Source organism: Arachis ipaensis, chromosome B1 (genome assembly GCF_059453495.1).
Source record: "Arachis ipaensis isolate K30076 ecotype BB chromosome B1, ASM5945349v1, whole genome shotgun sequence".
NCBI lineage: Eukaryota > Viridiplantae > Streptophyta > Magnoliopsida > Fabales > Fabaceae > Arachis > Arachis ipaensis.
Window position 1 is genome coordinate 38,707,838 of NC_142436.1, and position 26,782 is coordinate 38,734,619.

The following is a 26,782-nucleotide window of genomic DNA, read 5'->3' on the forward strand; positions in this document are numbered from 1 at the left end:
ATTAATATGAAATTACTGTGATACGTAATTAGGATTACCTGCGTTTCATCTGCAACATGAACAAAAGGAATATGTTTTGTAATAAGTAACATCTAAGTGATTAATATTGCACCAACAACATAAAAAAATTTTAACAAAATAGTATAAAATTAACAAAAAGAAGAAACAACCTAATAAGCATTACACAGACAGCTAGCAATAAAATTCCAATAGATAAAAAATAGATACCTTATATGCACCAGTTAAAGATGATTTGAAACTACCAGAAGGAGTGTTGTCATAATCAAGGCAAATCAGCCATACCACCATTTTCTCCGTTGACAACCTAGCCCAATCTTAACCTTCAACCAAAATAGAAGTAGATCAAACTGAATAAAGCTTCGGGTTAGATTGTCAGATACGAAAAGTCTATGAAATTGAGCTAGTTTTAAAGAGAAAGCCAAAAAATGAGGTAGAACCATTTATTTTCTAAATATGCAACTACTTGAAACTCCTTAAATCATATTCCACTGAATGAGTCCTAATTGCAACCAAAACTCAAACTCCTTTTCGACCATGCCCGGCATCAAAAGAAGAATTATTATTGCCATTACAAATCCAAAAGTTTGTAATTTTTGTGATCAAACATCATAGTCATGCAAGTGTATCTATCACACACCTGGTCACATTAGATTATTAAAGTATTTCACTTCCATTCACTTGTCTGGAAAAAGAAGATAAAGTGAAAGTAATAAAGTAAAAATTCAATCCAACATTTAGGCCGGTGTATTATCACACAATGAATTCAAAATGAAATAGCAGATAACAACCAGAATGAGTCTGAGATCCTGAAAACCACCCAGAAACAACAGCAGAATGACACTTTGCCTCAGACCCAGGCACTGAAGCCATAGCCTTCAAACAATTATTCGTCTACACATCGAAAAAGAAATCTAAATCAGTAGGTAAAGATATGGTACCAAAGTAGCTAAAATTAGGATTTTCAGAGGCAGCTAGAAATCTAATAAGCGTACCTGTGAAATAGGCGAAGATATGGTGTCATTAGAGGATATGGAGTAAACCTGCTGCACTTGGTGATTGCGCTAACCAGCGGTTGACACATATCTAGAAACCTTACATTTCAAAATAGTGAATTAATAATTACTTGAAACACAAAGAAACCTAGAAAACAGGATGATGATTTAAAAAAATTAATAAAAATTAATTTCACAAAAAAAAAACCGAAAAATCATAACACACCTTTGAATCCAAAAAGAGATATAGGAAAAAGAATCAATGCGAACTTAAACAAAACCTAATTAAGCTAATTAAATTCTTTACTCAAACAAAAAGTTTTAAACATTTAGTTTTAAAATAACAAAAAGTTTATAATTCACATATTTAACACACTATGCTCTTCTCCAAAGCATGAACCAATTAACTAAACCCCTTGATTGTCCAAATACTCGGCAATCATACAAAGGAAATAAATAATAAACAAAAATTGATAGAGATTCCCTTACCTACACTAATTCAAAATCAACTAATCAATTTTTTTCTCATTGGTAATTTTTTTTTCAACCTGACATAGAAATGAACATAAAAAAACCGTATACCTTTTTCAAATTCTTCGATTTTAAAGGTAGTAGAGCTCCCGATAACCACAGGCTTTGGAGATATTTCAATGGTAGAAATCTTCACATCCTAGTTTGATTCTTATCAGCATAGATTTTAACATGAAAATATAACAACTAAAGCAATAAGAAAAAAGAGAGAGCACAATCCAAAAACAAATCCGAATCAAGCATTGGCCAACAATAGTGAAGAATCACAGTATCATAATCACACACAACTCCAACACAAAAATTACGAAAATCTATTTACATCAAAATATAACAATTTGCAATAAAAAATTAATTCCACAAAAGCCTGTAAATTTTGAAGGACATTTAAAGAAACCTTAGAATGAAACACAGTGAATTCATAATTATATGAAATATAATAATATCTAGAAAAGATGATGATGATAAACAAAATTAATTTCAGAAAAAAAAACCCTCACAGTGAATTCATAATCATTGAATACTGAACATTTTAATTACTCAATTTTAAAATATTCGCACATACAGAAGGAGGCCTTCGTCTAGAGGCTCCGAAGTACCAGTGATGTTAGCGGATCTAATTTGTGTGTTCTCCTCTATATTATTCGATCACCTCCCAGTTGCAGAAGCAAACCCAACATATATAAATAAAAAACAAAACATAAAGGACTTATCAGAATAAAACAAAGTATCATATATGAAGATTACATAGCCCCGCTCATCCACTTATAAAATGAATAGATGTTGATCAACTCCACAATTGTTAGAATTTTGTTGATAGCTCTACCCATGGCTTTGAAAACAATTTCATTGGAACAACTTTCCAATGAAGAAGCAAGCAGTATAATCTGAGCAAAAACCTGTACAAAATGGTCCTCACAACATTAATAAATACACAACATGTCAAATTCATCCAAATACTTTTCCACGATTTAAGTTTCATTTTTTTGACAATTTTTAGGTCCAAAAATGCTTACAATATAATGTGTTCCCGAAACAGGTTTTGAAAATAAAAAGAACTATTTGCCAAACATGTACTTAGTTTAGATTCATAATTGAATTTAAAATTAAAAACACACACACACACACTCAATGTTCGCATTGTAGCAGCTAAGCATGATTCTTTTCTTCTTATAAATTCTCAGTTCATTTCAAGGTAATTCTTATTTTATCCAAGGAATAAAAGAAAGGAGTATAATCACAACACCAAACGTTCTAAATGAACAGAGGCAATAGTAGTTTGTATTGCAAGCTATGCTAATGAAAGAGTAAATAGAAAGGACGAAGGTGAGGAGCCTGAAGCAAGGTCATGGCATAAGTAATGTAGTTACTCATGATGCACGAAAAACTTGTCTTATAACAAATTTCCTTCGGCAAGTGTACCGAATTTGTCGTCAAGTAAAAACTCACAATAGAGTGAGGTCGAATCCCGCAGGGATTGATTGATCAAGCAACTTTAATTAGAGGAATGTTCTAGTTAAGCGAATCAGAATTTGAGTTGAGAATTGCAGAGAATTAAATGGCGGAAAAGTAAATAACAGAAAAGTAAATGCTAGAAATAAGAGCTGAAAGTAAATGACTGAAAGTAAATTACAGAATTGTAAATGGGAATGAGGAATTGCTCATAAAAGTAAGTAACAGAAATTAAAGAGAATGGGTAAGATCAGAAATGGGGGGTTCATTGGGCTCAGGAGATGTTGCATTCTTCGGATCAATTTCATTTTCATCTCTTCCTCAATCAATGCACTCATTGATCTCCTTGGCAATCTTAAGTGATCGAATTACAATTTCTTGTAATTCAATCTCTCAAATCTTGATCAATAGGCAATTCCTTGGTCAATTGCTCATGAGAAGAGATGAAGTATGGTCACTGATTATACCACATGCATTTCCCAAATCAAGTGTTGAGAGGATTATAGTCACATATCCATCCAAACTCAATTTGGTTCAGCATGAGAAAGCATTTCTAGCATGATCTCTTCATTCCTCTTTCAAGGTTCAGAAGAGATCCAAGTTTGAATAGCTTCTTTTCCAAGATAACTACCCAATTGGATGAAGATCGAAAGCTTTCAAGTAAAATCAAGAGAAAAGATAGAAGAAGAATAATGAAAACTAGTATTGATCCATCAAATTACAACAGAGCTCCCTAACCCAATGAAAGGGGTTTAGTTGTTCATAGCTCTGGAAAATGAAAACAAAGATGGAGAATACATGATGAAACTAGAAGTGCAGAGAAAGTGATATACAGAGAGTAGTTCTATGCCAAGAGGCTCCCTATAATTTCCAACTCCCTAATTTAATTCAAAGCTACTCCTATATATACTACTCTTCTGTTCTTCTAGTTGGCTCTTCAAGTCTTGGGTACGGGCCTTTGGATCTTGAGTTTGAAGCATTTCTCTTCTTCATTGGGCTTGGCTTTACTTGCAGAGAGAAAGTGTGAAGTGGGCAGAGACTTTAGCTCAGGACGTTAGTGGTGTTAACGTTCAGTGAAAATATGGGTTCGAGAACGTTAGTGACAATCACCTTTTTCACTAACGTTCCTCACCCAAGTAAGAGCCACGTTATCTTCAACGTTAGTGGCACAAACGTTGCCACTAACGTTGCCTCTTTGTCCTTCACACACGTTATTGGGACTTGCCTTTCCCAATAACGTTGAGAAGTCTCCCCCTTCCCTACGTTAGAGTCCACGTTAACTTAGTTAACGTGGCTCTTTTAGCGTAGGCTTGCCAACCTTCGAGAACGTTAGTGACACTTACCATTGTAACTAACGTTCCAATGTGCCCCCTATTTCTCATGTTAGAGTCCACGTTAACTAGGTTAACGTGGCTTCTAACGTGGCCATGCTAGCCATCTCCAACGTTAGTGACAAAGTTGAGTGTCACTAATGTTGGCTCCTCATTCCCTTATCCACGTTAGCTTTTAACGTGGGAGCTAACGTGGCTCATAGTGGCTTATGTGGGCTAATTCCAACGTTAGTGACAATGTTGGGTGTCACTAACGTTGGCGATCACCTCTCTTCTTCACGTTAACTTCCACGTTAACTAAGTTAACGTGGGAGTTAACGTGGCTTATTGGGGCTTGTGTGGGTTCCTTCCAATGTTAGTGACAATGTTTGGTGTCACTAACGTTGTCGACCACTTTGTCTCCTCACGTTAGCTTCCACGTTAACTAGGTTAACGTGGAAGTTAACGTGGCTTATTGTGACTTGGCCAACGTTAGTGACAAAGTTGAATGACACTAACGTTGGCTTCCCCTTTACTTCTTAAAATTAGAAGCCACGTTAACTAAGTTAACGTGGCAACTAACGTGGCCACTTATGAGCTTGGTCCAATGTTAGTGATAATGTTAAGTGTCACTAACGTTGGCTCCATTTCCTTTCTTCCACGTTAGAGTTCACGTTAACTTAGTTAACGTGACTCTTAACGTGGGCAATGATGGCTTCGAGAGCATTATTGGCAATTACTTTTCTCATTAACTTTGCAAGTTACTCCCATTCCACGTTAGTGTTAACGTTAGTGTAACTAACGTAGCCACTAATGTGGTTCTTCTTTGCTTCCTTTGTCCTGAAATCAAGCAATAAAGTGCATCAAAGTTCTAGTCCAAGTCATGGGAAATGCAACATCCAATTTGTCCTTAAATTCATGCAAAATCCTCATCAAATCATGTAAAGTGCATAATGTATGCTTGAATCAAGATGTAAGTGAATATCTATCCAAAACTAGCTTATTTCCTAAGGAAATGCATGAAACTACCCTAAAAACAGTAAAGAAAAGGTCAGTGAAACTGGCCAAAATGCCCTGGCATCACAACACCAAACTTAAAACTTGCTTGTCCCTAAGCAAGTACTGGAACAAGAGAATGATGAATGGAATGCCAAGAGAAATGAGTCATTCTTGTGGAAGTCATGTCCCTGGTTTTATGGTGGTTTCATGCATAGCAACTTAGGTTCATTCCTGGCTTTCAGACCTTTATCATGTCCTAGAATACTCACTGTGATTGCATCCCATGAGACTTTTATTCATTGATCCTTTTGTTGTTATTTCAGGGCTTATTTTTGTTCTTAAGCTAAGTGCTGATGGATATTTTTGTGGAAAAACGAATTTTCCAAAACACCCAAAAACTCACCGGCAAGTGTACCGGGTCGCATCAAGTAATAATAACTCACATGAGTGAGGTCGATCCCACAGGGATTGAAGGATTGAGCAATTTTTGTTTAGTGGTTGATTTAGTCAAGCGAATCAAGTTTTGGTTGAGTGATTTGTGCTTTGCAGAAACTAAATTGCTTGAAATGTAAAGGGAGAGGGGTAAAGTGCAGTAGATTAAAGAGCAGGAAAGTAAAGAAGCAGAATCTTAAGGTGCAAGTAATATAAATTACAAAAACTTAGATTGCAAGAAATGTAAATGGCTGAAGCTTAAAGTGCAAGAAATGTAAATTACTTGAATCATAAAAGGAATTGGGAATTGGGATTGCAGAATCTAAACAAGAACGATTAAATTGCATTAAACATAAAAGAGAAAATCTAAGTGTAGTGAAGTGGATCTTAACAGAAAAATAAAATGACTTGAAGAATTTAAAAAACAGGAAACCAGTGCTTAATTTGCAGCAATTTAAAAGTGGTTCAAGATCTCAGGAGTGGAAGAGACTAGATAATAAGTCTAGATCTCAAATCCTTCCTTGATCTATCAAGAACAATTGCAAAGAAAATAAAGAAAAGAGAGCTGCAGAAATTGTAGAAGAAGAAGCAGTAAATGGAAATTGAAATTCAATTATGCAGAAAATTAAAACAAGAGATCTCAAGGTGAGATTGAAACAGAAGTTCTTCAATTCTTCACCCAAGATCCAAAGCAAGAAAAGTAAAGAGTGCTCAAGCAAGAACAAGGAAGAAGAGAGATCAATTCTCCTTCCCAATTCTCTGAAAATAAAAGTTCAAAGTAAAAAGCTCAAAATTGAAATGAAAGCTAAAAAGGAAAATTCAAAGTAAAGTCTAGAGGTGTCAAAAAGGTTTTTAATTACATCAAACTAACTCCTATTTATACACTTTCTATTCTTGGATTTTGGAATTTGGATGGGCTTTTGATTTGGTGAAGAAATGAATTAAGTTGGATTTTTAATTGAATTTCAGCCCATGAGTAATTTGCCTCCAGGGGGATGCTCAGCTCACAAAGTGAGCTGAGCTTTGTGAATTAGTGTGGGGAGGCCTTGGTAGCGTGCTGTTGGATGCATCAGGGGAAAGCTCAGCTCACTTTGTGAGCTGAGCATTGGTGCCTTAGTGCCAATTTGTTGTGCTGCCCCTTGGACCGTGTCATGCGCGCTTCACTCCTTCCCTGGCCATGTCAAATTTGTTGTGGAATGCACCATGGGCCTTGTCAATTTGTTGCGTGCCCCACTCCCTGGCCGTGTCATGATGTGCCTCATGCACCAAGAAGTAGCGCTCAGCTCTCCAAGTGAGCTGAGCCTTGGAATATCCAAGGGAAGGTCCTTGGTTCGAAACCCATGGGAAGCATGCGCTGAAGCTTTTCTTGGTGAAGGAAGTGGTGCCTTGAAATATTTCGCGTGCCAAGTCTTGGACAACATTAGGGTAGTGCCCAAGTGGTGCTAAGAGCGCACCTTCCTTGCTGAAGCCTCCGTGTTTGAAACTTGCTGGCAGCATTTTGGCCAATTTTGGCTTATTTTCCTTGCAAGGAGTAGTGTTCCCCTCTTTCCCTTGGGTCATGGGTTCAACTCTTGGAGAATGCACTTGCAACTTATTTTTCTTTGAATTATTCCTTGAGGGCTCTCGATAATGCTCACTTTGTGAGCTGAGCTTGGTTTCTTCTTTCCTTGTTTCTTGGCCTCATGTTGTGCTCAGCTCACAAATGTGAGCTTTGTGCCTTGGTCTCCTGGGAGTAAGTGTAGCGCTCACATAGTGAGCTTGGTGCTCTTGGATTGAGCTACATGGTTTGTTGCGTCACACTTCCTTCTTTCTTGGCCACACTTTTTCTTCCTTGAGCCACACTTCTTAGGCCACGCTTTCTTCTTTTCTTCTTTACTTCACCTACAATTAATCAAAACAACCAATCAAAGTATCACCCAATTCACAAGGTTTATAAATCATTAAAAACCAATTAAATTTTGCTTAAACCTCATAATTTAGCATCAATTGCATGGTGGTTGTTTGATTTAGAGAAGTCATGCATTTTCATTCCAAATTACTTACTTAGGATGCAAGAAAGTGCATAAAACCAAATAAAAATAAAGAAAAAGGATAGTAAAACTAGGCTAAGATGACTTGTCATCAAGTGCTCTGTAAGGGGACAACTCTTTAAAATAAGCTTTCAGCCAACACTCCCGAACCAGTTGGTTCAAGGTGCTAGGTGTTGAAGCACCCCTAAGGACTTACTTGCTCAAGCCTCTCCCCCATACATACATACCACAGGCACATAGTTTATTTATTTTCTTTTCTTGAGACCTTGGTGTCCAGCACATCTTTGGGTTACTAAATGCTCTGCATTAAGGGTTACTCTTGATAGTGGACTTTCAGCTGATAATCCCGAGTTAGTTAACCCAAGTTACTAAGTGATAAGGCACCCCTAAGAGCTTATTCATCCAAGTAGATCCCTCATACAGGAGCACCACAGACACATGCCTCAAGATTAAAACCATTGGTGCCTAGCCTTATTGCTTACTCTTTTTCTTTTATTTTTCAACCTTTATTGTTCTTTTTCTTTTTCTTATTAGGATCTTCTTATTTAGCTAGTCTCATGGGGTGTGTCTCAAGCATAGTATTCATGACAGATAGTTGTCCTCCCACCTTATGGTTGAACCAACTTAGCTAACTTATGATTATACCATAAACTCATGAACTTATTCCATAATATGAACTCCTCTCTGGTCTTTAAAAACACTCATTCTCTTTTCATTTGATTTAAAGGGACAAACATACAAGTAAGCAAAGTAAGGGTGCAGTGACATAAAGACCAGCAAGCATAGACCTCTTCAATTCAAAACTTAAAAGATAGAAATAAAGAAAAAGTTCAAACTATTATGGAAGCATGTTCTATTTCTTACAAGATCTTCCTTATTCAAAGCATAGAAAAAGATGGACCAAAGAAGGGACTCCACCACCTTTTACTCATGTGGTTGTCCATGCTCTCCTCCTTGCTTGTCCTCCTTGTATCCCTCTTAAGTGCTCGTACTCCCACTCCCTTTGCTTTTTCCAATCAGCTTCTTCCAGAAACCACCATCTTCCATCTTTTTCTTGAGTGTTTCCTTCTGCTGTTTCACCTTTCTCTCTTCTTGTTCTACAAAATCTTTTTGGACCTCATCATATGTAGGGATGGCATAGTATAGATGATGCATATTGCTGGACATGTAGTTCAACTTGGCTTGAGTGTTTACGTTGAACTCCTCCCTATGTAGTTGTCGTCCTTCATTAAGTACAGTGAACTCATTGAATGCTTTCATCTGAGCTATTTGCCGCTGATTGAGTTCCTGCAAATGCTTATCTTGACGTTCTTGCCTCTCAGTAACTTGGTGGATGGCTTGAGAGAGCTGGGAGTATTGTTCCTGTTGCTGCTCCATTTGTTGTTTCTGCCACTCTTCTTGTTGGCTCATCCAGTTGGACTGAAGGTTTAGTATTTGCTCTTGTCCTTCCATATGTCTCATCCCCAAATCTTCAATGGCTTTTAGAAGGTGATTCATATTCAAGTCGGCTGGGTAAGGATGCTCTTCTTGTTGATATTCTTCCTGATGGGACTCCTCTTGGTGAGCTCCTTCTTTTGCTTTTAGTTTCCCTATTTGTGGCCTTCTTTGTTGCTGAGCAGGTGTAGTATAGACCATACGCTGGATTGTCATTAGCCTCCCAGGGTTCACCCAGTCTGGATTGCTATCCTCAAAGACCACCTTGGCCTCTTTGCATAATCTGAAAATTGTGCTGGGGTACCAAAGTCTGGCACCTGATTCAAGCTTCTCAGCTGAATCTTGAATTCCTTCAGCTATAAGTTCATGCACATTGATTTCTCCACCTTGTACTAGGCAATGTACCATAGTTGCTCGATTAATATTGACCTCTGAATTATTTGCAGCCGGGAGGATAGACCTCCTCACGAGTTCAAACCACCCCTTGGCTTCCGGGCTAAGGTCTCCCCTTTTGATGAACCGAGGTCTCCCATCTCCATACCTCTCCCAGTCAGCTGCTATAACACAGATGTCAGTCACGATCTCAGTGAGCTCATCATTGTCTTGGCTTTTACTTATCCTTGCATGATAACTGGGCTCATCAAAATGTGGTGATTTCAGGTGAAGAGCTCTTGTTATAGCATTTGGGCTGAAGTCCACCTCCTTTCCTCTTACATAACTTTTGAAGGTTGGGGCCCTGGTTTTGTCTTCTCTCACCACATTTGCGTAGAACTCTTTGATGAGGTTTCCATTAATCTTTCCCTCTGGATTAGTGAGCCTTTGCCACCCTCTTTTTTTAATTTTCTCCTGAATCTGTGGGCATTCGTCTTCATTGAATTGGAAGATTAACTCGGGCAATATCTTTTTGAGCTTGATCCGCTCAAATTCTCGTTCATGGAAGGCAGTTTTGAATCTCTTCTCATCGAAAGGAATGCTCTCCATTGGTTCCTTCCTTTTTTGCCTCTTGGAGCTTGATGATGCCATGAATTTGAGTTGCTGTGTGAGGGGATTTGAAGGTAAGGATGGATAAAGAATTTGGTTGGTTAGGATGAGGTGTGATGAAGAGGTTTTGGACGCCGAAAGTGTGAAGTGGAGAGTGGGAATTTGAGTGTGAAGGGTAAGTATGCACTAGGACTCACTTATATATGGAGATTGTGAGTGGATGGAGGGTGTGGATTGAGGGAATTGTTGCTTGATGGACGGTTGAGGTTGTGCATGGGGAAAGGACAAGGATCATCATTTTATGAGAGATATTGATTCGGTCTTCAAGAGTCTCCTTTCTTCAATGTTGCATGGCAACATTTCCCAATGCATTCCTTCTTGAGACAAGTGTGTAGTCCCTCTTCATGAAGTGGCCGAACCTTTCTCATTTAGTTTTCCAATCAATCTCCTTCAATGTTCCTTTCCTTTTCCTAAAAAGATAAAAGAATAAAAGGAAAAATTAATCATCATAAAAAAACAATTTAAACTTTTTGGCTAGAATAATAAAAAGAAGAAAAGATTTTGTTTATTCATGAACTCCAACTAACTAACTAACTGTGTATCCTTATATGCACATTGGTGGCACCATGGGGTGACACCAAACTTAGTTTGGAGCACTGTGATAAAAAGTTCTGTTCAAAGCTCCAAGACTAGCATGCTCTCAGTTGCATTCATGCTTTCTTGGCACGCTTTGAACACCAAACTTGTTCTTCACTATATACTGCAATATAAGGATTTCACCAAGTGTTTGTCAAGTTTAGGTTGGAATTCATGAATATTGACTTATTCACTAGTAAAAGCTCAATAAACATGGGTTGCCTCCCATGAAGCGCTTCTTTAGCGTCACTAGCTTGACGTTTCTCCTTCATCAGGGAGGTTGATAATGCTTCAAGTCCTCCCCTCTTGCCTTGGACTTATATCCATTGGTTGTATCAATGATCTCTACATGTTCCAAGGAGAGAACTCTGTTGATAGTGAAGACCTTAGGTAACTGAGATAGTACAGTGGGGAGATTAGGGGGGATATCTGGGAAGTAAGCTGAGATCACTTTATCTCCTGGAGAGAAGTCTTCCGTAGGGATCTTCTTGTTCCTCCACCCCCTTGGTACCTTTTTCTTTGTCCCTTTTGATGTTGCCTTGCTTTTGGTGACTTCTTCTTCTAAGGGAATTTTGTTGTTGTCTTCACATGTCTCTGGTGGTTTAGGTTCCTCCAGCTTTTCCTTGAGTTGTGACAACTGCTTATTTCCTTGTTCATCAACCCAGGGCTTTCCCAGATGGGCTGGTTGTGCTTCAGTGCTTGCTTCCTCTGTCAGCATCTCATTATGATCTTTGCTTGGTTCTTTGTTTTCTTGGTTTGCTTCTTGCGAGAGTTTGAAGACATTAAAGCTGAGTCATTCATCATGGATCCTCAATATTAGCTCCCCTCGCTCCACATCTATGAGTGCTCTAGCTGTAGCTAGGAATGGTCTTCCCAATATGATTGGGTGAGTATGACTCTCTTCCATGTCCAAGATGACAAAGTCTGTGGGAAGAAAGTATTTCTCAACCTTAAACAACACGTTTTCCACCACCCCTATTGCTTGTTTTTTAGTTTTGTCAGCCAGCCTGATGACTACATCTGTGGGCAATATTTCATTGATCTGCAGCCTCTTCACCAGGGATAAGGGCATTAAGTTGATGCTTGCTCCCAAATCGTAGAGTGCTCTATCAAACATTGTTTCCCCTATTGCACAGGGGACATGAAAACTCCCTGGATCTTTTCTTTTCGTAGGCAACTGTGGTTGAATGAAGGCATTGCACTCCTTGTTCGTCACTATAGTTTGGCCTCTCTTGAGTGAGCTTTTCCTGGGAAGCAGCTCCTTCATATACTTGATATATGCGGGCATTTGTTGAATAGTCTTGATGAATGGTATGTTGACATGCAGAGATGCAAACAAATCTAGAAACCTTGAGTATATTCTCTTCTCCACAGCACCATTGAGCAGTTGGGGAAAAGGTGCATAGAGTCTCAGCAGCTCCTGTTGTGAGATTTCTGGTTCTTGATGATCTTTTTCCTTTTTCTCTACTGAGGTATCTTCAAGTTGTTCTGACAGTTTGCTTGGCTTGTCCTCAGTCTCCTTATCACTTATAGTGATCATCTTGCAATCTTCCCATCTTACTTTCTTTGTTTCACCTCTCGAATTCTTCTCTGTGTCACTTGGGAATTCATCTGTGGGTTTGGGAATTTGCTCAGAGAGATACCCCACTTGAGATTCCAACCTCTTGATTATGTCTCCCTGGTTCTTGAAACTGGCTCGCACTTCCTCCTTGAACACCTTGTTGTCTTGAATCTCCTTGCCCATGCCTTCAAGTAGATTCTCAATCCTTGAGAGTCTGTCATCAAATGATTGTAGATCGTGATTAGGCGTAGAAGGATGAGGTAAGTTATTTTGGTTTTGATGTGGATGTGGAGAGGTGTTGTTATTGGGGTGTTGATATGGTCTAGATGTGAAGTGTTGGTGGCTTGCATTGTTGGGATTTGGGCATCTTTGATCAAGGCTTTGGTCTTGTTGATTTCTCCACCCAAAGTTTGGGTGATTCCTCCATCCAAGGGTTGTAGGTCTTGGAGTATGGATCATGGTTTTGCCTAGGTGAATTCCCAATGTAGTTGGCTTGCTCCTGACTACCCTCTGTTTCTTCATTCACTCCTTCTTGGGTTGTTGATGAAGTGGAGATTGCTGCTACTTGGTTCCTCTCCATCTTCTTGGTGAGGTCAGCCAGCTGCTGGGTAATGAGCTTGTTCTGAGCCAGCAGAGCATCTACATTGTTTAGCTCCATCACTCCTCTAGTGTTCCCTCTTTCGGAGGCATAGAAGTAGTCATTCTCTGCTACAGTTTCAATGACATCTATGGCCTCCTCAATGGTCTTCTTCTTATTCAAGGATCCTCCGGATGAATGGTCTACTGCCTTCTTTGACTCATAGGAGAGCCCTTCATAGAAAATGTGCAGCTGCACCCATTCATTGAACATATCTGGTGGGCACCTCCTTGTTAGGTCTTTAAACCTCTCCCATGCTTCATATAGAGTCTCACCATCTTGTTGCCTGAAAGTTTGGACCTCAGCTCTCAGCCTATTGATTCGTTGAGGGGGGTAAAATCTTGCTAAGAATTTGTTCACCACATCTTCCCAAGTTGTCAAGCTCTCCTTTGGGAAAGACTCCAGCCACTTGGCTGCCTTATCCTTGAGTGAGAATGGAAATAAGAGCAGTCTATAGGCGTCAGGATGAACACCATTAGACTTCACTGTGTCACATATTCTCAAGAAGGTGGTTAGATGTTGATTGGGGTCTTCTTGGATACTTCCTCCGAACGAACAGTTGTTCTGAACAAGGGTGATGAGCTGTGGTTTTAGTTCAAAATTGTTAGCATGGATGGTTGGCTTTTGAATGCTACTTCCACAATTTCCTGGGTTTGGATTGATGTAAGAGCCTAGAACTCTTCTATCCTCCCCAGCATGATTTGCTCGACGTCCTCCGCCATGGTTGTGAGCTTCTTCTTCACGATGGTTTTCCATGTTTTCTTCCATGTTTGGTTCAAAGAATTCCTCAAAGTGTTCCTCCTCTTCTTCAGCACCAACTACACGTTTTTCTCTTGCCTCCCTCCTTAGTCTAAGGAAGGTTCTCTCAGGTTCAGAATCAAAGGAAGTTAAAGCCCGCTTCTTCTCCCTGTCATACAACCAACAAGTACAAGCAAAGAGAATAGGTGCAGAAAGTATATCTATGAGAATTACTGTTAGTGTGAGTGATGCAATATATCAAACAGTTAGTGGGTTAGTGAAATGAATGGTAAATAACAAAGAAAAAGTAGGGGGAAGGGAAAAAAATTAACTAAAACAGAAAGTAAATGACTCAAACAGAAAATTAAATCAAACAAAAATAAAATGCTCAAGCTAGTTATCCTCCAATTTAATCATTGTTAATGCACAATCAATCCCCGGCAACGGCACCATAAACTTGATGCATGGAAAACTTGTCTTATAACAAATTTCCTTCGACAAGTGTACCGAATTTGTCGTCAAGTAAAAACTCACAATAGAGTGAGGTCGAATCCCACAGGGATTGATTGATCAAGCAACTTTAATTAGAGGAATGTTCTAGTTGAGCGAATCAGAATTTGAGTTGAGAATTGCAGAGAATTAAATGGCGAAAAAGTAAATAACAGAAAAGTAAATGCTAGAAATAAGAGCTGAAAGTAAATGACTGAAAGTAAATTGTAGAATTGTAAATGGGAATGGGGAATTGCTCATAAAAGTAAGTAACATAAATTAAAGAGAATGGGTAAGATTAGAAATGGGGGGTTCATTGGGCTCAGGAGATGTTGCATTCTCCGGATCAATTTTATTTTCATCTCTTCCTCAATCAATGCACTCATTGATCTCCTTGACAATCTTAAGTGATCAAATTACAATTTCTTGTAATTCAATCTCTCAAATCTTGATCAATAGCCAATTCCTTGGTCAATTGCTCATGAGAAGAGATGAAGTATGGTCACTAATTATACCACATGCATTTCCCAAATTAAGTGTTGAAAGGATTATAGTCACATATCCATCCAAACTCAATTTGATCCAGCATGAGAAAGTATTTCTAGCATGATCTCTTCATTCCTCTTTCAAGGTTCAGAAGAGATCCAAGTTTGAATAGCTTCTTTTCCAAGATAACTACCCAATTGGATGAAGATCGAAAGCTTTCAAGTAAAATCAAGAGAAAAGATAGAAGAAGAATAATGAAAACTAGTATTGATCCATCAAATTACAACAGAGCTCCCTAACCCAATGAAAGGGGTTTAGTTGTTCATAGCTCTGGAAAATGAAAACAAAGATGGAGAATACACGATGAAACTAGAAGTGCAGAGAAAGTGAAATACAGAGAGTAGTTCTATGCCAAGAGGCTCCCTATAATTTCCAACTCCCTAATTTAATTCAAAGCTACTCCTATATATACTACTCTTCTGTTCTTCTAGTTGGCTCTTCAAGTCTTGGGTATGGGCCTTTGGATCTTGAGTTTGAAGCAGTTCTCTTCTTCATTGGGCTTGGCTTTACTTGCAGAGAGAAAGTGTGAAGTGGGCAGAGACTTTAGCTCAGGACGTTAGTGGTGTTAACGTTCAGTGAAAATATGGGTTCGAGAACGTTAGTGATAATCACCTTTTTCACTAACGTTCCTCACCCAAGTAAGAGCCACGTTATCTTCAACGTTAGTGGCACAAACGTTGCCACTAACGTTGCCTCTTTGTCCTTCGCACACGTTATTGGGACTTGCCTTTCCCAATAACGTTGAGAAGTCTCCCCCTTCCCTACGTTAGAGTCCACGTTAACTTAGTTAACGTGGCTCTTTTAGCGTAGGCTTGCCAACCTTCGAGAACGTTAGTGACACTTACCATTGTCACTAACGTTCCAATGTGCCCCTATTTCTCACGTTAGAGTCCACGTTAACTAGGTTAACGTGGCTTCTAACGTGGCCATGCTAGCCATCTCCAACGTTAGTGACAAAGTTGAGTGTCACTAACGTTGGCTCCTCATTCCCTTATCCACGTTAGCTTTTAACGTGGGAGTTAACGTGGCTCATAGTGGCTTATGTGGGCTAATTCCAACGTTAGTGACAATGTTGGGTGTCACTAACGTTGGCGATCACCTCTCTTCTTCACGTTAACTTCCACGTTAACTAAGTTAACGTGGCTTATTGGGGCTTGTGTGGGTTCCTTCCAATGTTAGTGACAATGTTTGGTGTCACTAACGTTGTCGATCACTTTGTCTCCTCATGTTAGCTTCCACGTTAACTAGGTTAACGTGGAAGTTAACGTGGCTTATTGTGACTTGGCCAACGTTAGTGACAAAGTTGAATGTCACTAACGTTGGCGTCCCCTTTACTTCTTAACGTTAGAGGCCACGTTAACTAAGTTAACGTGGCAACTAACGTGGCCACTTATGAGCTTGGTCCAACGTTAGTGATAATGTTAAGTGTCACTAACGTTGGCTCCATTTCTTTTCTTCCACGTTAGAGTTCACGTTAACTTAGTTAACGTGACTCTTAACGTGGGCAATGATGGCTTCGAGAGCGTTATTGGAAATTACTTTTCTCATTAACTTTGCAAGTTACTCCCATTCCACGTTAGTGTTAACGTTAGTGTAACTAATGTAGCCACTAATGTGGTTCTTCTTTGCTTCCTTTGTCCTGAAATCAAGCAATAAAGTGCATCAAAGTTCTAGTCCAAGTCATGGGAAATGCAACATCCAATTTGTCCTTAAATTCATGTAAAATCCTCATGAAATCATGTAAAGTACATAATGTATGCTTGAATCAAGATGTAAGTGAATATCTACCCAAAACTAGCTTATTTCCTAAGAAAATGCATGAAACTACCCTAAAAACAGTAAAGAAAAGGTCAGTAAAACTGACCAAAATACCCTGGCATCAGCTCACCCTTCCCTGACTTGTAATACTGATCTTGTTTTCATCCATTGGCATTTCTGCCATTGACTTCTCCACCTTTTGGTACTGATCTATCTATTGAATGCCACACACCAACACCAAAAATAATAATGAAAATGAAAATCATATGCTTCAACCACAACCATTACACAAAAATAATCAACCTGTATTTGGAATAATAAGTTAATATAAATACTAAAAGAAAAGTTAATAATTAATAGCATTCTTAGGACCAGCCTAATCTTGGGATATAATATTGATTTTACACTTTCAAAATCTATCAAAAAAGCTTTTTATTATAAACTATGTTTAACCCAATATACACTTAACGTCAATTAATATTAGGAGAGAAATGCTTCCATGTTGACTGGGGTGATCACCTTGTTAGAGATTGTAGTAAAGGCAGCTAGAGCTTGGTGGTACGAATCTTGTGAACAAAATTCCATAGCAATGTGCTATATTCATAATAAAAAAGGTTTTTTCCAACCACATTAAACACTAACCATCCATTAAACAACAACCAAGTAATGTGATTGAATCAATGTGTGTAAAATCATTAAAGAAAAACTTTCTTAATGAAAAAAGTGAAATCTTTGATATGCAATGAAAGTGGCATAAAATAAAGTTTCAACATAGTTCCATATATTAAATAAGTTAAACTTGTCTTCACTTCGAAATGAAAGTTCACTGTGCTAGAAGTATTTAAACATAATCCCAGGTAAATAAATAAAAAGGAATGCTCTATATATACCAACCATCACAGAATATTGCAACAGCACCACCTTCATAAAACCAATCAATCTCTTTCTTCCAAGAGGAAAATTCCCCTAAAGATCATGCCAGTAAAACATAGAAAGATATTTTAAAAGATTAACAACAAAATAGTGGGGGAATAAAAAATTATACATTATTGACCTGCTAATTGGTCCTTCATTAAAAAAAATGATAAATAATAGCAAATTAGTACACCTTGTCTGGGTGAGCTTGGCTATAAGCAAGAGCAAGTGTGCTTTCCTATGATCCTCCAAATACCTGCATAATACATAGAGGAAAATATCATATCCCATTACATAATGATGATAAAATGTACGATGATTAACAACCAGAGGGTGAAAAGAGACCTGCCATTCTAGAATCTCCAAGTATTCTCGTAGCTTTTCAATGTCGTCAATTGCACCCCGCTGATATAGAATAAGTTTCATTATTTAAAAGGGTGGAGCATTTTTTGGCTAAAAGCAGTTCAAAACCTAACCTGATCAAATAGAATGATTCTACAAAATTCAGGATAAAAAATTTTTCTGATTACTTGGGTCAATTCCCCCTCCAAGGCCTCTATGAATGAAGACCCAGCTGTAACAAAATCATATAATAGAAAATGATTAAATGATCATTTTTGCATCAAATTATTTCTCTTCTTAACAAAGTTAGGTAATGAAAACTAACCACATAGCAAAGGCATAAAGCCCTGCTTCTAGTATATACATTTATAAAGAAAGGCTGTAAGTTTCCACTAAAAACACATTGGATCTAATATTAACATTTACAGCTCATTCAATTACATTAATGATCAATCTATATAGAATTTAATCCCTAAGTCAATAGTAGTCCACTTCCTCCCAATCCAGATTTTGATCAACTAATGTAAACAAATAAGCATACATAGTTTAAAATTTTAGAAAGAAAAAAAATTAAGAAAAGAAATATTGACTATGTATAATTATCAGCTTTCTATTCAATACCATTAGGATCTATACCAACAGATTGCCATCCATCATCAATTATAACAAACTTAGCAGGAATTCCACATTCCTCAAAGCTGCATTAAAGAACATAGAAAAATATAAGGAACATATATCATAAAATTCTGATGATTATAACCTAAAGTAACAATTGAAAAGTTGGACAAAAATCAATTTAGAACTAATGTGTTAAAATAGAAATAAATTAGTTGAAAAGCTCCTCTATTTGTTTTTATGTTATTTGGTGTGCAAAGCAATAGTAAAAAATTGATAATACAAGGGAACTATTTAGGCCTTCAAAGAAATTAAACCAGAAAAATAACATAGTAAGAACAACAAAAAAAATAGAGGGAGACAAAGGTTATATAAACATAATCCATAATTAATCAAAGAATGAAAAATTCAAAATCAACCTACAATTAATCATAGTTAACATGAAAGAAAAAATAAGATATGAAGCATGGAAGTTTAAAAAAGCATATGAAGACATTGCTAACCTCTAATGTAATCCATTGTTTTGGAAGAAGACCAGCATTAGCATAAGCTCATTTGAGTTCATGGATTTAATGAAAAACAAACTAAAAAATGAAACAATTCTTAAAATAAGCCTACTTTTTTTTCATTCAATCAACTTGTTTTATTATTTTTAGAGCAGAAATGGCACAATAAAATGAAAATATATATCAATATAATGAACAAATAACATATGAATCGCATGAGAAAAACAGAATCTAAAATATATAGAAAATAAATCTACTAAGAATTGATCCAAACATAATGCTAAAATTCAGCTGAATAATTATATATATAATTCCTGAAACTGAAAGCTAATAAAGGAGTTTTAATTTTTTCAACCAAAAGAAAAAGGGAGGACTCATTTTTACCCGGAAAAGAGAATTATATGGCAACTTAAATAAAGCAATAAGAATCCAGACAAGTTGCATATAATTAAATTACTATACCAAAAAAAATTAATAAATTAACTTAATTATTTTTTCCCTATGAATAGAGAAAGTACTTAACAATCTCACATCGAGCAATTGTCCTATTTGGTAGCGATACGTATAATAATAATAATAATAATAATAATAATAATAATAATAATAATAATAATAATAATAATAATAATGTGACGACACAGCTAAAATAATTTCAAATTAAAACGTGCTGCCTTTACAAACGTATCGCTACCAAATAGGACAATTGCTCGATGTGAGATTGTTAAGTACTTTCTCTATTCATAGGGAAAAAATAATTAAGTTAATTTATTAATTTTTTTTTGGTATAGTAATTTAATTATATGCAACTTGTCTGGATGCTTATTGCTTTATTTAAGTTGCCATATAATTCTCTTTTCTGGGTAAAAATGAGTCCTCCCTTTTTCTTTTGGTTGAAAAAATTAAAACTCCTTTATTAGCTTTCAGTTTCAGGAATTATATATATAATTATTAAGAAAATCAAAAAACATATTTGAAGTTGAGTGTTTAGAAATATGTTTATAGATAACATATAATTCATTTAAAAACAAAAATTATTTTCCATAATTGATTCATGTTGTAGAAATCAAATTTTGCAGATGTGACTAAAATTACTTTTTATTTTCATTTGTTTCAAAATTGAATTATATGTAAATTTTCAAAATAACCCATGCTATTACAAACCAAGGTAGAAGTATTTATTATATAAGGGCATAAGGCCAAATAATAACTAAAATTGCTGAAATTTTTTTATGTGATATATCTGGAAAGATATTTAACTAATAACTGATGATGATATATGTAGTATCTATCCATCATACATTTATAGCTTGACATAAAAAAAAACTGAACTCATCTCCTTGGGTTAAAAAGTAAATGCGTCACTTTCAGTTTTCACGAAGTTTTTTTTTCAAAGATAAAGAAACTCAAACCCGCAACTTCTTAGGTGAGTGTGAAAAGACTATGCCATCAATTATAGCTCGTTGGCCAGTTTCCATGAAGTTTATTGAAAAGAAAATGTTGCGCAACATTCAATTCTTATGTTAATGTAGATTTAGGCTAGGTTTGGTTAGGGAAAAATGAAAGAAAAATAAAAGGAAAGGAAAAAAGTTTTAAATTTGTTTTTATAAATTCTACATAAAAATTTATAATTTTTGCTTCTCTTCTCCTCTTTTATTTCTTCTTCACTTCTTTACAATCAAACATAACCTATCAAACATAGCCTTAATAAAGCATATTCTTTAATCGTTCTAAAAATATTTAACCCAAAAGGCAAAAAAAAAAAAAAACTGAAGGAAAAATAAAAAGTTATATTAGAATAAATTTAATTTTTCTGTATTGATATCATAAATTTTTTACATTATTATTCAATTACATCCCAATAAAATAGTAAATATATTAGGTCTTATACATATTATCTGAAATGCCATGAAATTAAATAATATATTTGGTTTAATATTTAAAAAAGTTTTCAATGTAATTATATTAAAAATTAAAAATATCTTAAAATGATTTTAAATAAAACATACATGTAACATTACAAGAAAACACGTTTTTTGCAACGCTTTTAAAGCGTGGCGAAAAGGTGAAAAAAGCGTAGCGATAGTTTTTCGCCACGCTTTTTGAGCTATCGGGACGCTTTTGAAAGGGTCACAACTAGAAGAGTGCCGGTTGCTCTATCGTCACGCTTTTCGTGACCTATCGCCACGCTTCTTTTGCCACGTTTTTTACAGATTGCCACGCTTAAAAGCGTGGCCTTGTGTGGGAGATATGGCTACGCTTTTGAAGCGTGGCAATAGTGAGATATCACCACGCTTTTAAAGCGTGGCGATAGCGAGATATGGCCACGCTTTTAAAGCATGGCGATAGCGAGATATGGCCACGCTTTTAAAGCGTGGCGATAACTTTATCAAATTAAAAAAAAATCTTTTTCTAACTTTACCTTCGTCGCTGCACAATATAAATTTTCAATCCTTTTTTATTACCAAACCTATAAATATAGTATGCAATTTTTATAACAAGACAAATCAAACAGTAATTAGTGACATATATAATTTTTGCTATAATTATTTTATACATTAAAAAATTAATACTCAAATACAAAATAAATCTCGAGTTCAAATTCCAAAACTAAAAATTGAAGAAAAATACAGAAATAATACAACTTAAATCCCAAGTCCTTTGCTATTCTTCCTTCCTCTAACCTTCTCAAACTTGCTTCCCTCAGATCGTACATAAGGCTTGATATAGCTGGAAGGAACACCAGGAGCAGGACCCAAGTGTTTCAACTTCCCTGAAGTTCTTTGTACCTCTAAGAAGGACCCACATTCATACAACAATATATAAACCATTTCCTAAAATTAACTTTTAAACACGAAAAGATCAATCGACATTTCTAGTATTTCTATAAAATAAGAATCCGTAGAAAAGAAATCCATCAAACCATCTTTTTTTGCCTATAAAATATATTCTTTTCATATCGACGCATACAATATATTTCTGGTAAAGAGACTTAAATGGAGACGAAGGTTTAACATTTAATAGGTGAAGTTATACTGTTATGAGTAAGAAATTGACATCTCCTTGACATTCAGTTATTTGAGACAATAACTTGAGTGGCTCATGAGTTTGTTTACGGTGGCAAAAGTTGTGTCACATGGTCAAAGTTAACAAGAAGACACTCATAAGCAGGTTAATAGAATCAATCAATGAAAAACATCCCCATCCATTGAAACTTTCACTTTGACATTGAGAATTTCATACTAGAGTTCCACCATACAAGGCAATCAAATTAGAAGAACATAATAACAATTATCTTTTGTAGATTACAGATAAATGAAGAACATAATACTAGGTTAATAACATTGATAATTTCTTTAATACATTTATGAATATAATAAAAAGAAATTAATGCTACCATGACTCCAAAAAAGTAGGATACTTTTTTCCTTATCTTAAACTCAGTGGTCTATTAAATCTGAAAAATGCTTTCAGGACAATGAATACATTTTATCTCATATAAATATACCATTAGAAAGTTGTAGTAGCCAGTAAAAAAATATGCAACTAAAAAATATAAGAAAATCATGAATAAGGTGATTAAACATCAATGCAAATTTGCTTTATGCTAAATACAGGATATAATACTACCATTTACAGTTTAGCATCAACAAATTCCGTTTTGGCATCTTTGAAATCAGTAACCAAATATAAATACTTACTGTTTTACTAAATTCAAACATGGATTTTGTTTGAAAATTTAACACCCTCACTACCAAAATGTCATGCTTCCAGCTACGCCACTCTAATAGCAAGAAGTATTACAACAAACTTCATATACTTAATATTAAAATAGGAGCCTTTGACTCGACACCATATCTCTGACTTCATTAAAAATCGGAAAAAAAATACTTTATCTTAAAAAAAACAAACAGGCATAGGTTCATATACAAGACTTCTTACATAACAGCTTATAACATAATATACATATAAAACATACAACTCCTATCCCTCTTACAAAATTGTAATAACAAAAATGTGAGAAGAAAAACTATCTAATTAATACAACATCATATAAACCAAAATGCAGTATAACTCTTCACAATACTCCTTCTTCCGATTCCTGAAAAGGTAAAGCTGTAGGGGGTTGAGAACCTAACCACACGGTCTCACCACGGAGTTTCAGAATTTTCATAAGAAGATATTTAATAAGAAAACTGTTTTCAAGCTCAGTGATTATCATTGCCTTATGAATCTGATGAGCGGATAATTTATACCCTTGTTGGAATTATTTTTACATAGTTTTTAGTATGTTTTAGTTACTTTTTATTATATTTTTATTAGTTTTTATGAAAAAATCATTTTTGTGGACTTTACTATGACTTTGTGCATTTTTCTATAATTTCAAATATTTTCTGGCTGAAATTGAGGGACCTGAGCAAAAATATGATTAAGAGGCTGAGAAAGGACTGCAGATGCTGTTGGATTCTGACCCTCCTACACTCGAAGTGGATTTTCTAGAGCTACAGAAGCCCAATTGGCACGCTCTCAATTGCATTCGAAATTAGACATCTTCAGGAAATATATAATAGTCCATACTTTGCCCGAGATTTGATGGCCCAAATTGGCGTTAAACGCCAGCTAAAGACCCTTTTCTGGCGTAAAACGCCAGAACTGGAGTTAAACGCCCAAACTGGCACCCAAGCTGGCGTTTAATTCCAAGAATGGCCAATGCACGTGAAATCTTGAATGCTCAGCCCAAGCATACACCAAGTGGACCCCGGAAGTGGATTTCTGCACTATCTGCACTTAGTTACTCATTTTCTGTAAACCTAGGTTACTAGTTTAGTATAAAAACTACTTTTAGAGATTTATTTTGTAACTGATGACATTTTACATTTCATATTGTATCTTCTACAGCATGAGCCTCTAAACCCCATAGGTGGGGGTGAGGAGCTCTACTGTGTCTCAATGGATTAATGCAATTACTATTGTTTTCTATTCAATCATGCTTGATTCTGTTCTAAGATACTTATTCGTACTTCAATATAGAGAATATGATGATCCGTGACACTCATCATCATTCTCAGATTTATGAACGCGTGCTTGAAAACCACTCCCGTTCTACCTGAGCTCAACGTAGTCATTGGGCGACAGCTTGACTGCGTATCTCTTGGGTTTCTAATCCAAGGACCGAGTCCGTGGGATTAGAACCTTCATGGTAGAGGCTAGAACCAATTGGCAGCATTCCTGGGATCCGGAAAGTCTAAACCTTGTCTGTGGTATTCCGAGTAGGATCTGGGAAGGGATGACTGTGACGAGATTCAAACTCACGAATGTTGGGCATAGTGACAATGTGCAAAAAGATAGGGAGATCCTATTCCGACACATGTGAGAACCAACAGATGATTAGCCGTGCAGTAGCTGTACCTGGTTTTTTTCATCCGACACGAGAAATCCGACAGTTGATTAGTCGTGCAGAAATCGTACCTGGTATTTTTCATCCGAGAGGACGGATGGTAGCCATTGACAACGGTGATCCACCAACATACAGCTTGCCATTGAAGGAAGCCATGCGTGTTTGGAGAAGAAGACAGTAGGAAAGCAGAGATTTAGACGACAGAGCATCTCCGGAACCTCAACCTGTTCCTCATCACTGAATCACAAGTACCATTATTTCATGTTTTTTATTTTTCATAACAAAAATCATTTTATCATTAGTCTCCTGACTAAGATTTACAAGATAACCATAGCTTGCTTCAAGATGGGAATCTCCGTGGGATCGACCCTTACTCACGTTATGTATTACTTGGACAACCTAGTGCACTTGCTGGTTAGTTGTGCGGAGTTGTGAAAAGTGTGATCACAATTTCGTGCACCCAGTTTTTGGCGCCGTTGCCGGGGATTGTTCGAGTTTGAACAACTGACGGTTCATCTTGTTACTTAGATTATGAAAAATTTATCTTTTTGGTTTAGAGTCACTAAAATTGAGTCTTCTATTATTGTTTTTTTGGTTAAAATTTTAAAATTCTTGTTTTCTTTTTCTAGATTTTTTTTTCGAAAATTTTTAATAAATAGATAAAAACCAATAAATTAATAATTGAGTCTTCTGTTTGAGTTTAGTTTCATGTTTTAAGTTTGGTGTCAATTGCATGTTTTAATTTTCCTTCAATTTTTCGAATTACATGTTTTTATTTTTCTTCATATTTTTAATTACATGTTCTTGTTCTTTCTTAATCTTCAAGTTGTTCTTGTTTATTTTCCTTGTTTGATCTTTAGCTTTTCTTGTTTTGTGTCTTTCCTTGTTTTTCTTGTGCATTTTCGAATTATTAGTGTCCAAAGTATAAAAATTTTTAAGTTTGGTGTCCTTTGTGTTCATATTTTCATAAAGATTTCCAAAATTTGTTCTTGGTGTTCATCTTGATATTCAAGGTGTTCTTGGTGTTCATCTTGACATTCAAAGTTTTTGTGTTTGTTTTCTTTGTTTCGATCTAAAAATTCTAAGTTTGGTGTCATTTTATTGTTTTTCTCTTTCCTCATTAAATTCAAAAAAAATAAGTAAATATCTTTTCCTTTATTTACTCATCATTTTCGAATTCCTTAGGTTGACTTAGTCAAAATTTTTAAAATTTGGTAATTTCTTGTTAGTCAAGTTAAAATTTCAATTTAAAAAAAAATTTATCTTTTTTAAATCTTTTTCAAAAAAAATTCTTTTGAATTCTCTTTTTATATTTTTCGAAAATCTTTTATAAAATTTTTCAAAATCTTTTTCTTTTTTTTAATTTTCGAATTACTTGTCCTATTTTATCATTTTGATTGAAAAATTTTAAGTTTGGTGTTTTCTTGTTAAGAAAGTTTCAACCTTTAAAATTTTAAAATCATATCTTTTTCAAATCTTTTCTTTTATTTATTTATTTTCTTACAAGTATCTTTAATTTTAAGACATATCTTTTTCAAAACTTCCTAACCACTTTCTCTCTCTTCATTTTTCGAAAATCATCACCCATAATTTTTCAAATCATTTTAATTAATTAATTTTTTTTAGTTTTCAATCTTCTTTTACTTCTTTTCTTGTAATTTTTGAAACTTATACCATTTTTCCCATTTACCTTATTTTCATTTCTTTAATTTCAAATTAGCATTAAATAAATAAAATAAAAACAAAAATAATTTAATTTTTCTTTTATTCTAGTTTTATTTTTCAAAACATAATCCTTCATCCACATCATTTTCCTTTCTCCATTATGGACCTAAGTGGAAATGAACAGTCCAGAAGGACTCTGGGGTCATATGCTAACCCCACTACTACTTCATATGGGAGTAGTATCTGTATACCCCCCCCCATCAGAGCCAGTAGTTTTAAGCTAAACCCTCAGCTCATTATCATGGTGCATCAAAATTGTCAGTATTCTGGTCTTCCACAAGAAGAACCTACTGAGTTTTTGGCACAGTTCTTACAAATTGCTGACACAATACGTGATAAGGAAGTAGATCAGGATGTCTACAGATTATTACTGTTTCCATTTGCTGTGAAAGATCAAGCTAAGAGGTGGTTAAATAACCAACCCACAGTAAGCATAAGAACATGGAAACAGTTATCAGACAAATTCTTGAAGCAATATTTCCCTCTAAAAAGGATGACACAGCTAAGGCTGGACATCCAAGGCTTCAAACACCAGAAAAGGGGAAAAATTGGCATTAAACGCCCAGTGGATAACCAGTTTTGGCATCCAAACGCCAGAAAAGGGTGGCAATCTGGCGTTAAACGCCTATACAGCACCCAATTCTGGCGTTCAAAAGCCAATGGAGGATCAGACACCTACAAGTGCTGATAACAACCCCCTTAAGCAGGCTTTTCCAACCACTTCTGTAGGAAATAAACCT

The 26,782-nt window shown here is 35.8% G+C and overlaps 1 non-coding gene across 1 annotated transcript; it reads left to right on the forward strand.

Annotated features, from left to right (window-relative positions):
• Positions 1-13,221: 13,221 nt before the first annotated feature.
• On the forward strand, positions 13,222-13,328 carry LOC148576265 (small nucleolar RNA R71). Its single transcript, XR_015903972.1, has one exon. It is a non-coding gene; the product is annotated as a small nucleolar RNA R71 (small nucleolar RNA).
• The last annotated feature ends 13,454 nt before the right edge of the window (positions 13,329-26,782 follow it).